Raw genomic sequence first — 11,048 nt, 5'->3', positions numbered from 1 at the left:
ATCGGTGGTTCTCAACCTTCCTCATGCCGCGACCCTTCCATACAGTTCCTCATGTGGTGGTGACCCCCAACCATAACATTATTTTCATTGCTACTTCATCACTGTCATTTTGCTATTGTGATGAATCGTCATGTAAATGTCTGAGAAGCAGGATGTATTTTCATGTTACAAATTGAACATCATGAAAGCATAATGATTCATCACAAAAAGAATAAGTATTTATATATTGTGAAATATATATTTCTACTAACAAATAAATGAAACTTTGTTTTGAACCATGGTGTAGCCTGGATAACAGTCTTTACGCTGCGTGCTCGTAGGTGGGCGGACCCGCCTGGAGATGATAGAGGAGCAGTGTCTCGGCTCCTGAGACCATTGGAAATATGTGTTTTCCAGTGGTCTCAGGCGACTCCTGTGAAAGGGTCATTTGACCCCCAGAGGGTCACGACCCACAGGTTGAGAACCGCTGTTCTAGATGAAGGTGGGCGTGGGAGTTAAGAGTGTGTGTGGGGTGGGGGCAGAAGCTTGGGGTTGGGGGTGAAGGGGTTAGTCCTGTTTTCATCCCTGCAGGCTGCAGCCTAGCTGGGGGAGTCCGTAGGACGTTCTTTCTCTCCCTGGTTTCATTTATCAAAAGCATAAGACTGACCAGGGATCTCCCTGAGGACTAGTCAAGAGAAATGGCCACCTGGTGACTGCCGGGGTTGGTTGGTCTCGATCCATGAAGGTGCCAAGGCAGGAGTCCTTCTGAAACATGGCACAGGCATTGGTGTGGGTGGAGGGTCGCCCAGTGAGACATGGCACGTGGAGGATAGGCCGGGCAGTGAATGAGGTCTTCAGTGGGGACCATCTGTCACCATGTAAGGTATGGGTGCAAATATGTGCCCTGATGTCAGAAAGGTAGAACACAAAACGATCACAAGTAGTACTTTGCTGGTGACAAGGATAAATGTGGAAAAACTGGTTCCCCCAAAGTGTCAGCTCTGAAAGAATTTAGTCAAGAGGTCAGGTTCTATAACCACAGAATAAACCCATGCCACAGAAATAAACAGACAGAGGGAGCTTCAAAAAGTCCATGGGGAAAATGGATTGGGAGGATAATGGGATTTTGCCACAATGAACCTTGTGAGGGGCCTCATATGTAAGAACTCACTGGGTACCAGGCCAGTGCTAGTAGACAGGTTAACAAACCTAAGAATTACAAACCACAAAGAAGAGAACGAAAATCACAACAGTACTACATGGAAAGAGAGACCACGTATCTGGATGGAAGACTAGATCTACGTGCATATATTTATAGGTTTAATATTAAGGCAGCAGATGGACATTGGACCTCTACGCAAGTACTTACTCTATGCTAGAACATTTTGTTCTATTAAATTGGCATTCCGTGATATACAACTTCCCCACACGATCGCTGAAGACAAATGTGTACATAAGCAAATGTGGTGAAGAAAGCTGATGGTGCCCGGCTATCAAAAGATATAGCATCTGGGGTCTTAAAGGTTTGCAGGTAAACAAGCAGCCATCTAGCTCAGAAGCATCAATGCCCACATGGAAGAAGCACACCAGCCTGTGTGATCATGAGGTGTAGAAGGGACCAGGTATCAGACATCAAAGAACAAAATATAATATCATTGGGTGCCCTCCTTCCTGATATGATCACTGAAGACAAATGTGTGCACAAGCAAATGTGGTGAAGAAAGCTGATGGTGCAGCTTCAGTCTGTGAAAGTGGGTACAGCTGATCATGGTGTCCAGACAGGCCGTTGTGGCTGAAAGGATGACAGGTTTTGCTTCCATCACTGTGGGTTAATTTCAGTGGTGACAATGAGACCTGTAACACTTTGCTCAAGCAATACTAAAACTTAGCAATGTAGACATATTTAGCACTAATACTATTTACCCCCAAAACATAAATGTACTTTCTGCTTCTAGGGCCCTAAAGGGAATAACAGAATTTTCAGGCATGAAATGTTTGACATTTGTCCCTAATGGAGGTTAAAGTGGTGTAACCAGAAGAACTGACAGATCTGAGATTAATGCCTACTGGACAATGGTGGCTGGCTCCTTAAAAAAGGCTATCTTGAAGATGAACTTTTACAAGATTTAGAGGAACCAATGGATGACAAAAATATGTAAAACTCCTTAAATAAAATTTATTAACATTAAATAAAATCTATTAAAAAAAAAAAGAGCTGATGGTGCCCGGCTATCAAAAGATATAGCATCTGGGGTCTTAAAGGCTTAAAGACAAACAAGCAGCCATCTAGCTCAGAAGCAACAAAGCCCACATGGAAGAAGCACACCAGCCTGTGTGACCACGAGGTGTCAAAGGGATCAGGTATCAAGCATCAAAAAACAAAAAATATCATTGTAAATGAGGGTAAGTGCAGAGTGGAGACCCAAAGCCCATCTGTAGACAACTGGACCCCCACCCCCACCCTTACTGAAGGGTCGTGGTGGGGAGGAGATGAACCAGTCAGGTTGCAGGGAAGCAACGGTGAAATATACAACTCTCCTCTACTTCTTAAATGCTTCCTCCCCCCACTATCATGATCCTAATTCTACCTTACAAATCTGGCTAGACCAGAGGATGTACACTGGTACAGATAGGAACTGGAAACACAGGGAATCCAGGACGGATGATCCCTTCAGGACCAGTGGTGAGAGTGGAGGGTGGAGGGAAGGTGGGGTAGAAAGGGGGAACCAAATACAATGATCTACATATAAACTCCTCCCTGGGGGATGGACAACAGAAAAGTGGGTGAAGGGAGACGTCGGACAGTGCCAGATATGACAAAATAATAATTTATAAATTATCAAGGGTTCATGAAGGAGGGGGGAGGGAGGAGGGAGGGGGAAAATGAGGAGCTGATATTAAGGGTTCAAGTAGAAAGCAAATGTTTTGAGAATGATGAGGGCAACCAATGTACAAATGTGCTTGACACAATGGATGGATGTATGGATTGTGATAAGAATTGTACGAGCCCCCAATAAAATGATTTTAAAAAGAAGAAAATGGATAAGCTTAACACCATTGCAATGCAAATGCCAACAGTTTGCTGTACCAAGCAGAGTGACACACGTCGGTTTAGTAAACTGGCCAGGATACTCTAAACTGGAGTAAAAAGGGAGCGGTGAAGAAAAATAACGAGCTTAAGAAGCCATAGCAAAGTCCTAGACTTGGGTCATGCTGGCACCCTTGAACACCAAGTGGCTAAGTCAGGGGCATTTGCTGAACCAGGAGGAAACTAAGTTATGTCACTTGGCCTCTTTGTTTTACTTTTGATTGTAAATTGGATGAAAAGTTTGCAGAGCAAATCTGTTGACTACTCAACAATACATTTTGTTTCGTGGCATTGCTTGCGATCCCCCAATGTCATATCCATATGGTCTATCCCACCACCTCCCTGTTTCCATGGCTCCTTCTTTTGGCACCTAACCTCTTAGGGCCACACATCCTCATCCTGGGGTGGGGGTGGAGGTCTCTTATGAAGCCCCTCTCCAGACAAGACTGGTCTGGCACCCACACCCCAGTGACCTCTCTGACTTCCCAGTTCTTCTGCAGAAGGGAGCTTTCCAAATGCCACAATGGTCATTCCACCTTCCTGGACATGGCTGACAGAACTGAACTCTCCTCAAAGACTTGGGTCATCCTCCTTGGTTCCTGAGAGATTAGAGATAAAACCTTGGACTTTTCTGCGATGATTGGAGTGTCTTGAGTGATTCCGGAACACCTAAGGGCTTGTGGCTCATGATAGGTGTGGGTCGACAACACCAGAAAGACCCACCAAGTGTTAGGGACCTTGTGATGTCAACTTTCTGTTGTCAACCCACCTCGGGGAAGAGAGAGACTATAGTTTGAGCACATAATGAGACCCCCAGTCAAAGCTCTGGACCCTGAACTTCCGAGGGGCTTCATGGTTGGTGGAAGACACTGAAGCCTGAGGGAGGGGAGCACGTTCCTTCTGGGGATGTGGGAGTTCTGCATTAGGAAACCTCCCAGACCTTGTGCTGTGCGTCTCTGCATTTGCACTCTTTATGCTATAATAAAGCGTCAGTAACTGTTAGCACCGTGAGGGCTTTCCTGAGTTCTGTGCGTCATTATAGCACTTTATCACCCATCCAGGAGGAGGGAGCCCTGGGGACACTTGCACTGAAAGCTGGTATCCTAAGAGGGTTGAGGGAACCCCCAGATGTGTAGCCATTAGGTCAGAAATGAGGGTGTCGTGTAGGCTTCCAAGACAGGAGCTAGTGGCTTGCGGTCTTGAGGTCTACTGTAGCTGCATGTGGTTAGCACAGCAAGTGCAGCTATATCTGAGCAGAAGTCGAACAGAGGCCAAGGGCAATGTTGACAACTTCCTTTGATGGATCAGCACAGTTTGGAGCCTGAGAAATGAGGAGGAGGAGGAGGAGGAGGAGGATCTGATTTGCCACACACCCTGGTTGGAGCCCCTTTGCAGCTAGCTCCCCACTTGTCCAGGGATAAACTCTAATAGAACACCTACACTGGGCCTCCTCCCTGCCGTCTTCCGTCTTCCTCTCCCCAGCAAAACCACAGGAGCTTGTAGCTGGGCCCAGGGAGGTTTCTCTCAAGGAAATGACTCACACAGCTGTCGAGGCTGGCAAATTGCACGTCGCTGGGGTCCGTGTGTCCTGGTTTCTGTAATTATAGGAACTGATGAACTCAGGATGCACAAGCGGTTGATGAGTCTCAGGAACATTGGGTAAGACAACCATTCCAAATAACTGGAGGTCAGATGCCGAGCCCTGCGAAGAATTCACACCCTACAAAAGCAAGCAAGCTCCGAAAGTGTCCCCGTGTATTGGCAGTAGGCCACATCCCCGAGAAAAATGCTCTCACTTGACCAGTTGCTTCCTGACAATCTCATCATGAAAGGGATTGCATTCAACCAGATCTTATCAGGAGGGCTTGTGTTGTTGTTGTCACTAGATGCCAGCAAGTCAGTTCCAACCCTAAACACAACAGAAGGAAACACTGACCAGTCCGGAGCCTCTTGGTGCAGCCACTATGCCCGTCCATCTCATCAAGGGTCTTCCTCTTTTTGATTGTCCCTTTACTTGACCAAGCATCATGTCCTTTCCAGGACTGGTCTCTCCTGACCACACATCCAAAGGACTTGAGATGAAGTCTTGCCATCTTGCTTCTAAGGAACAGAGGTAATTAGTTTATTGTGCCAACCTGGCTGATAAACACATGTGGGGTTAATTGAAGGGCGGCGAGATAAATGGCTCCATGTGCCTCGCCTTTCTAGTTCTTGGGTCTCTTGCTCTCTGATGGTTGCACCAGGGTGCAGCTGCCTTAGCCAGTTCCCTGTTTCAGCTGGCAAGGCTCACTTCCTGCAAGACATCCCCGAGGAGAAGCCACATGGATCACCCCCGATGCAGCCCTGGGTGCTGGAGCAGCCGTGTGGAGACCCCTGCCAGCGCTGAGATGCTTACACGTTCACTGACTTGGCTCTCTTCCCGCAGTCGGCATCGTTATGTCTGCTTTGTGAGATGGAGGAGGACTTTGTGGCTTGGTGTTGGACATATGGGTTAATGTTGGACTTGTGGGCTTGCGCAGCACTGGGTTGGGATGTTTTCTTGATGCGCACTTAACCTTTATATAAAACTCTCTCTTATACGTGATTTTTTTTCTGTGGATTTGTTTCTTTAAGTACCCAGACTAACACAGGAGCACTCCGGCTGAACTTCTTCCAAGACGGGTGTGTTTATCCTTTTGGCAGCCCATGACACTTTCAGTATTCATTGCGAGCACAATTCAAAAATGCACTCGTTCTTCATTGGCCTTCCTTATTCAGTGTCCAACTTCCACATGCAGATGAAACCATCAAATATGCCTCGGCTTGGGTCCGGCGCACCTTAGTCCTCAAAGTAACATCCTTGCTCTTCAATCCTCTACAGAGGTCTGTGCAGGAGATTTACCCACTGCAAAGTGTCCCTTGGTCTTTTGACTGCTGCTCTCAAGAGCAGGGACCGTGGATCCAAGTATGACAAAATCCCTGACAACGTCCACCTTTTCCCCAATTATCATGCTGTTACCTATCGGTCCAGTTGTGAGGACTTGGATCTTCCAGACTGAAGGCTGCAATCCTTAATCTCCATCAGCAAGTGCTTCAAGTCCTCCTCACTTTCAGCAAGCAAGGTTGTGCCATCGAAGTATAAAAGGTTGCTAATAAGCCTTCCTCCCATCCTGATGCCGTAGTGTTCTTCAAATGATCCAGTCTCTCTGATGATTTGCTCAGCATACAGATTGAATAAGTCTGGTAAGAGGATGCAACCCTGGCATGCAACTTATCTGATTTCAAACCAAGCAGTACTCCCTTGTTCTGTTAGCACAACTGCCTCTTGATCCATGTACACATTCCACAGGAGCACAATGAAGTGTTCTGGAAGTCCCATTCTTCTCAAGGATAGCCATAGTTCCTTAGGATCCCCACGGTTGAATGCCTTTTGCACAGTCAATAAAACACAAGTAAACATCTTTCTGGTATTCGCTGCTTTCAGCCAAGATCCATCTGCAATCATCAGTGGTATCCCTTGTTCCCTGCCCTCTTCTTCCTGTTCCTGCTCTTTCTCTCATCCTTCAGGGCTCAGCTTAGACACCACCTCTTCCAGGAAGCCCTCATTGACCTGCCCCAAATCTAGCTTAGGGCCTCCTAATGCTAACTGTAGCCCTGGTCACATCATCTCATCACTGCTTGTCAGTGTTGCCCACTACACTGTAAACCGCCAGAGGGTCAGGCCCAAGTCTATATTGTTTACTGCTGAATCTCAAGAAATACTGCTAAGTTGTGTACAATGATGAAACGTAATCAGTGGTTACCATGGGTGGCAGGGAGGGGGTGCAGTGATAATTTCTTAATCTAAAAGAACTTACTACTACACCCCCATTAATGCCAGACAAGTCCCAAGGAGTTGGAGGTTCACAATGTCCCAAATGTCCAACTCTTCCAAGATGCTATCCTGCGCCATTTCCCCCTACTCCTCCCTTGAGTAAATTCCCTCCCAAGCCTGTGTTTTGTGATTTGCTGCAATGGCCCCCAGAAACTCAGGAAACTTTGAGGAAATGTCTCACATGGTGTTGGGTCCTGTTCTGTCCCAGATCCGAAGGTCAGGCAGATCAGGCAGAAGATCAGCCAAACTCAGGGTCCAGAGCCAGAAGCCAAAAATGTCCACAAGTCCCAACAGGTCTTCTTGCTTCTACTAAAGTTCAGCCAGGATACAGAGGTCTGGCTTTCCAGGTGAGCTGATGTGTGTTAGAACTGTAAGGTGGTACCATTGGATATCCAAGGAAAGCAAAGGATGGTGTCTTAAGTCACACCCTCTACAAAGGTGGACTCAAAGATGCCCTCAAGGAAACAAAGTGCGTGGCTTGGTTCATACCCTCTACTAAAGTCACAGCTTAATGCCACGCTAATCCTGTCCATGGGTCCAGTGGAGCATGCCCTCCCCAATGGAAGTATAGCCATCCATCGGCCTCTATAGTCCAAAACTCTAATATATCATCACATAAGGCACTATGACTAGGAGGGTCCTATTAATTGACCATAACAAGATATACTCCCCCAAACTCCCTGCCATCAAGGCGATTCTGATTCATAACCACCCTCTAGGACAGGGTAGAAGTGCCCTTCTTGAGTTTCCAAGACGATAACGCTTTACAGGAATAGTGAGCCCTGTCTTTTCCCCTTGAGAGCGGCTAGTGGTTTCAAATCGCCAACTTTGCAGTTGGCAGCCCAACGTGTAACCCAGGACTACGTCACCAGGGGATCCCAAGTTCCCATTAATGGTGTGGAATTGTTTGGAAATAGATAGCGGCGGTGATTGCACAACATGCATGTAATTAGTGTCATTGAATTGTATATGTACAAAAAGTGCTGAACTGGCGCATACATCTATATCCACCATACAACAAAGAAAGAAATGCTGCTTAGAACATAAGATGGTCATTTTGGGCCCTGGAGTCAATTCCCAATGCAAAGTGATCCTATTACCAAATAGCTACAGAGAGAAGGCTCTGTGTCTTAGTGAAGAGCCAATCAATTGGACAAATGCAAATCTTCCTGTAAAGATGGAGACATCCGCATCCCGCTGCTGCTCAGTCTTGGCAGCATTCTGGTTACATGACCCATGTCTTCATGGCCCCACGCCTGGCAATCAGGAAGTTCTGGGGCTACAAAACACAGGTATTTACTCTCTCAATTGTGGTCCTGGTTGGGACAAACCGTTAGCATGCTTAGCTGCTGATCTGAAGATCAATGGTTCAAAGACACCCAAAAGCATCCTGGGAAAAAAGGTCTGGCCATCTACCTCTGAAAAACCAGTGTCTGACCATCCTATGGGGCACAGTTGTACTTTGATGCACATGGGGCTGCCGTGAGTTGAAATCGATTCACTAGCAACTGGTTTTAACTGTGGTTCTACCTGGTGAGGCCCTGCCCTGCTGCACCCACCATCCCTTAGAAGATATAGAGCTACCCAAAAAAGTCCAAAATCCAGAAGGTATATTGCTATGTTTCCATCCCTCTTCCCTCCTCACTCACCCTCCGCTCAGGGATTTCACAGAGACACAGCCAAGTGGACAGGCAAGTATCACCCAGCTTCAGCATCTCACAGTCCCGGGGGGTGGGGGGGGGGGGCTCAGGTGACACAACCTTGCTAGATGAAAGCAAAGAGGACTTGACTCACCTGCTGGTGAAGATCAAAGACTACAGCCTACAGCACAGAGAAAGCATAATCCCAACTGCACCAGTCAACAGCTTGATAGGTGGAGAAAGGATTGATGCTTTCCTTGAAAACCACAATTGGCACCCTTGGAAGCAATCACTAAATCAAAGTATGTATTACATGGGGGAAATCTGCCAGACAAGAACTCTTTAAAGTGCTAAAGAGCAGGGGTGTCACTTTGCGGAAGAGGGTGTAGCTGACCCCAAGACCAGCTATTCCAGAACCCCCTTATCTGCTTGTGAAAGCCGTACAGGAAACAAGGAAGACTGAAGAACTATGCTGTTGATGGGGAATGGGGACTATCCCATGGACTGCCAGAAGAAGAAACAAATCTATAGAAGTACAGCCAGAATGCTCCTTAGCATGGGAAGATTCATCTCATGTACTTTGGATATGCTATGAGGAGGAGCTAAGACAATCATAAAAATAAACAACTCCACCTCACTGCTATGGAATCAACTCTGACTCATAGTGACCCTACAGGACCCGGTGGTAGGACTCTCCCTGTGAGTTTCCGAGACTGTAACTCTTCGTGGGAATAGGAAGCCCTGTCTGTCGCACAAGAAGCAGTTGGTGGTTTTGAACGGCTGATCTTGAGGTTGGCAGCCCAACACGGAACCATGACACCACTGGGGCTCCTATATAAAGAAGAAAGTCAATAATAGAAAAGCCCTCCAAGAGATGGGCTGCCACAGTGGGCCCAAACAGAACAGCGGTGAGGATGGTCCAGTCTGGACAGTGCTGTTTAGTTGCCCTTCAGGTCACTGTGAGTTAGAGACTACTCCATGGCGCCCAACCACAGGGTGCTGAGGTGCACCCTTGACCACTGAGTGGGCCCCTGGCCCACCCAGGCTTCTTGGAAGAGGAAACCTCAAAGCTGGAGGTGGGGGGGGTTAGGCCAGTTAAAAGTTTGGGTAGGGAAGGGGGAGAGAACAGGTGCTCGGTGAGAGGCAAGAGCTTGCACATGTGGAAAGGGCGGAAAACACAGAATGAGCAGCTGGCCCGCAGTGGTGGATAAGGAGAGTTGGGCAGGAGGCAGACCCTGAAGGGTTTGAATCTGGAGCTCTCTCCCAGAAGGCAGACGCTCATCTGTCTTATCCACCACTGTGTCCCCAGCCCCCCAGGAGTGAGCAGTCATCGTTCCATAAATAATCTTGGTGATCTTCCCATATCTGCGAGGATGGGTTTGGTCAGCAGAGCATTCCAAACAATTTGTCTCCCATCCAACCCATCCCCTCTGGATGGGCACTGAGATGGCCTCCAGTATTGGGGGGAGAGTCTTAGTTATTATTCCACTACTTCACTGTCAGTTTGCTGGGCTGCGGTGGCTTGTTGTTGCTGCGATGCTTGAAGCTCTGTAGTTTATAGTCGAGCAGGGTCACCCAAAGTAAACAGGCTTCAGTGGAGCTTCTAAACTAAGAACAGACTGTGAGGAAGAAATAGGCTATCCACTCCTGAAGAATGAGCACCTGAAGACCTGATGGGGAACAGAGGACCCTGTCAGATACAGTGCCAGGAAATGACCCTCTCCCGGGGAAGGCACTCAAAGTACACCCGAGGAAGAGCTGCCTCCTCAAAGTAGAGTCTGCCGTAATGGCAAGGATGGAGTAAAGCTCTTCTCAGCCGATGGGGTACCACGACTCAAAATGAGCAGAAGAGCCGCAAGCATCCATTCATAACGAATGCAGATTGTAGGGAGAATATGTGAGAAACTAATAGAGGGAATTATGACTTAGGTCTATAGTCCCTAACTTAGAGCAAATCTGGAAAGCTAGTATTCCACGGTAGGAATGCCACCATTTTGGTTAAGTTAGAGGTAAAGTCCAAGTACATTGTCCTGCTTGAAATATCATTCCCGCACATTCCCCCCTAACAGCTATGTTGCCTTAAAGTGAGCACACGGTTGATTCTATCTCCCGGTAGTAGCAGATATTCTTGTTATCTCCTCCCGCTGTGTCACCCATCCCCCTCATGCCTTCCCCCAATGCAGGTATTAGGTTTCCTCACCTGTGAGCTCAGGGACTTCACTGTGGTTACCGCCCACCTTGAGACTTATGTAACTACTGACTATGCATGTCTGATGGCTACCTACAAATGTCCCAAGACAGTACAGATTCGCTCTCTCCTCCCACTCTCAGCGTGGACCTGCCTGCTGAGATCCTGGCTGTCCCGGAGGTAAGCGTGCTACCATCAAATGTGTCTAACTCCTTTATTTGACTCCCTCCCCTATCTGCCATGACTTTACTATGATCTTTATATATTAGAACCATACAATTGCACCTACGGACCCCACTC

The 11,048-nt window shown here is 47.5% G+C and overlaps 1 non-coding gene across 1 annotated transcript; it reads left to right on the top strand.

Annotated features, from left to right (window-relative positions):
• Nucleotides 1-1,713: 1,713 nt before the first annotated feature.
• Nucleotides 1,714-1,844, top strand: LOC115871953. The gene has a single exon (XR_004047572.1). It is a non-coding gene; the product is annotated as a small nucleolar RNA SNORA1 (small nucleolar RNA).
• Nucleotides 1,845-11,048: the final 9,204 nt, after the last annotated feature.

This window comes from Echinops telfairi, unplaced genomic scaffold (genome assembly GCF_000313985.2).
Source record: "Echinops telfairi isolate 266 unplaced genomic scaffold, ASM31398v2 ScPeMD7_7412;HRSCAF=8450, whole genome shotgun sequence".
NCBI classification, from domain to species: Eukaryota; Metazoa; Chordata; class Mammalia; order Afrosoricida; family Tenrecidae; genus Echinops; species Echinops telfairi.
This window is presented reverse-complemented; position numbering and strand designations above follow the sequence as displayed.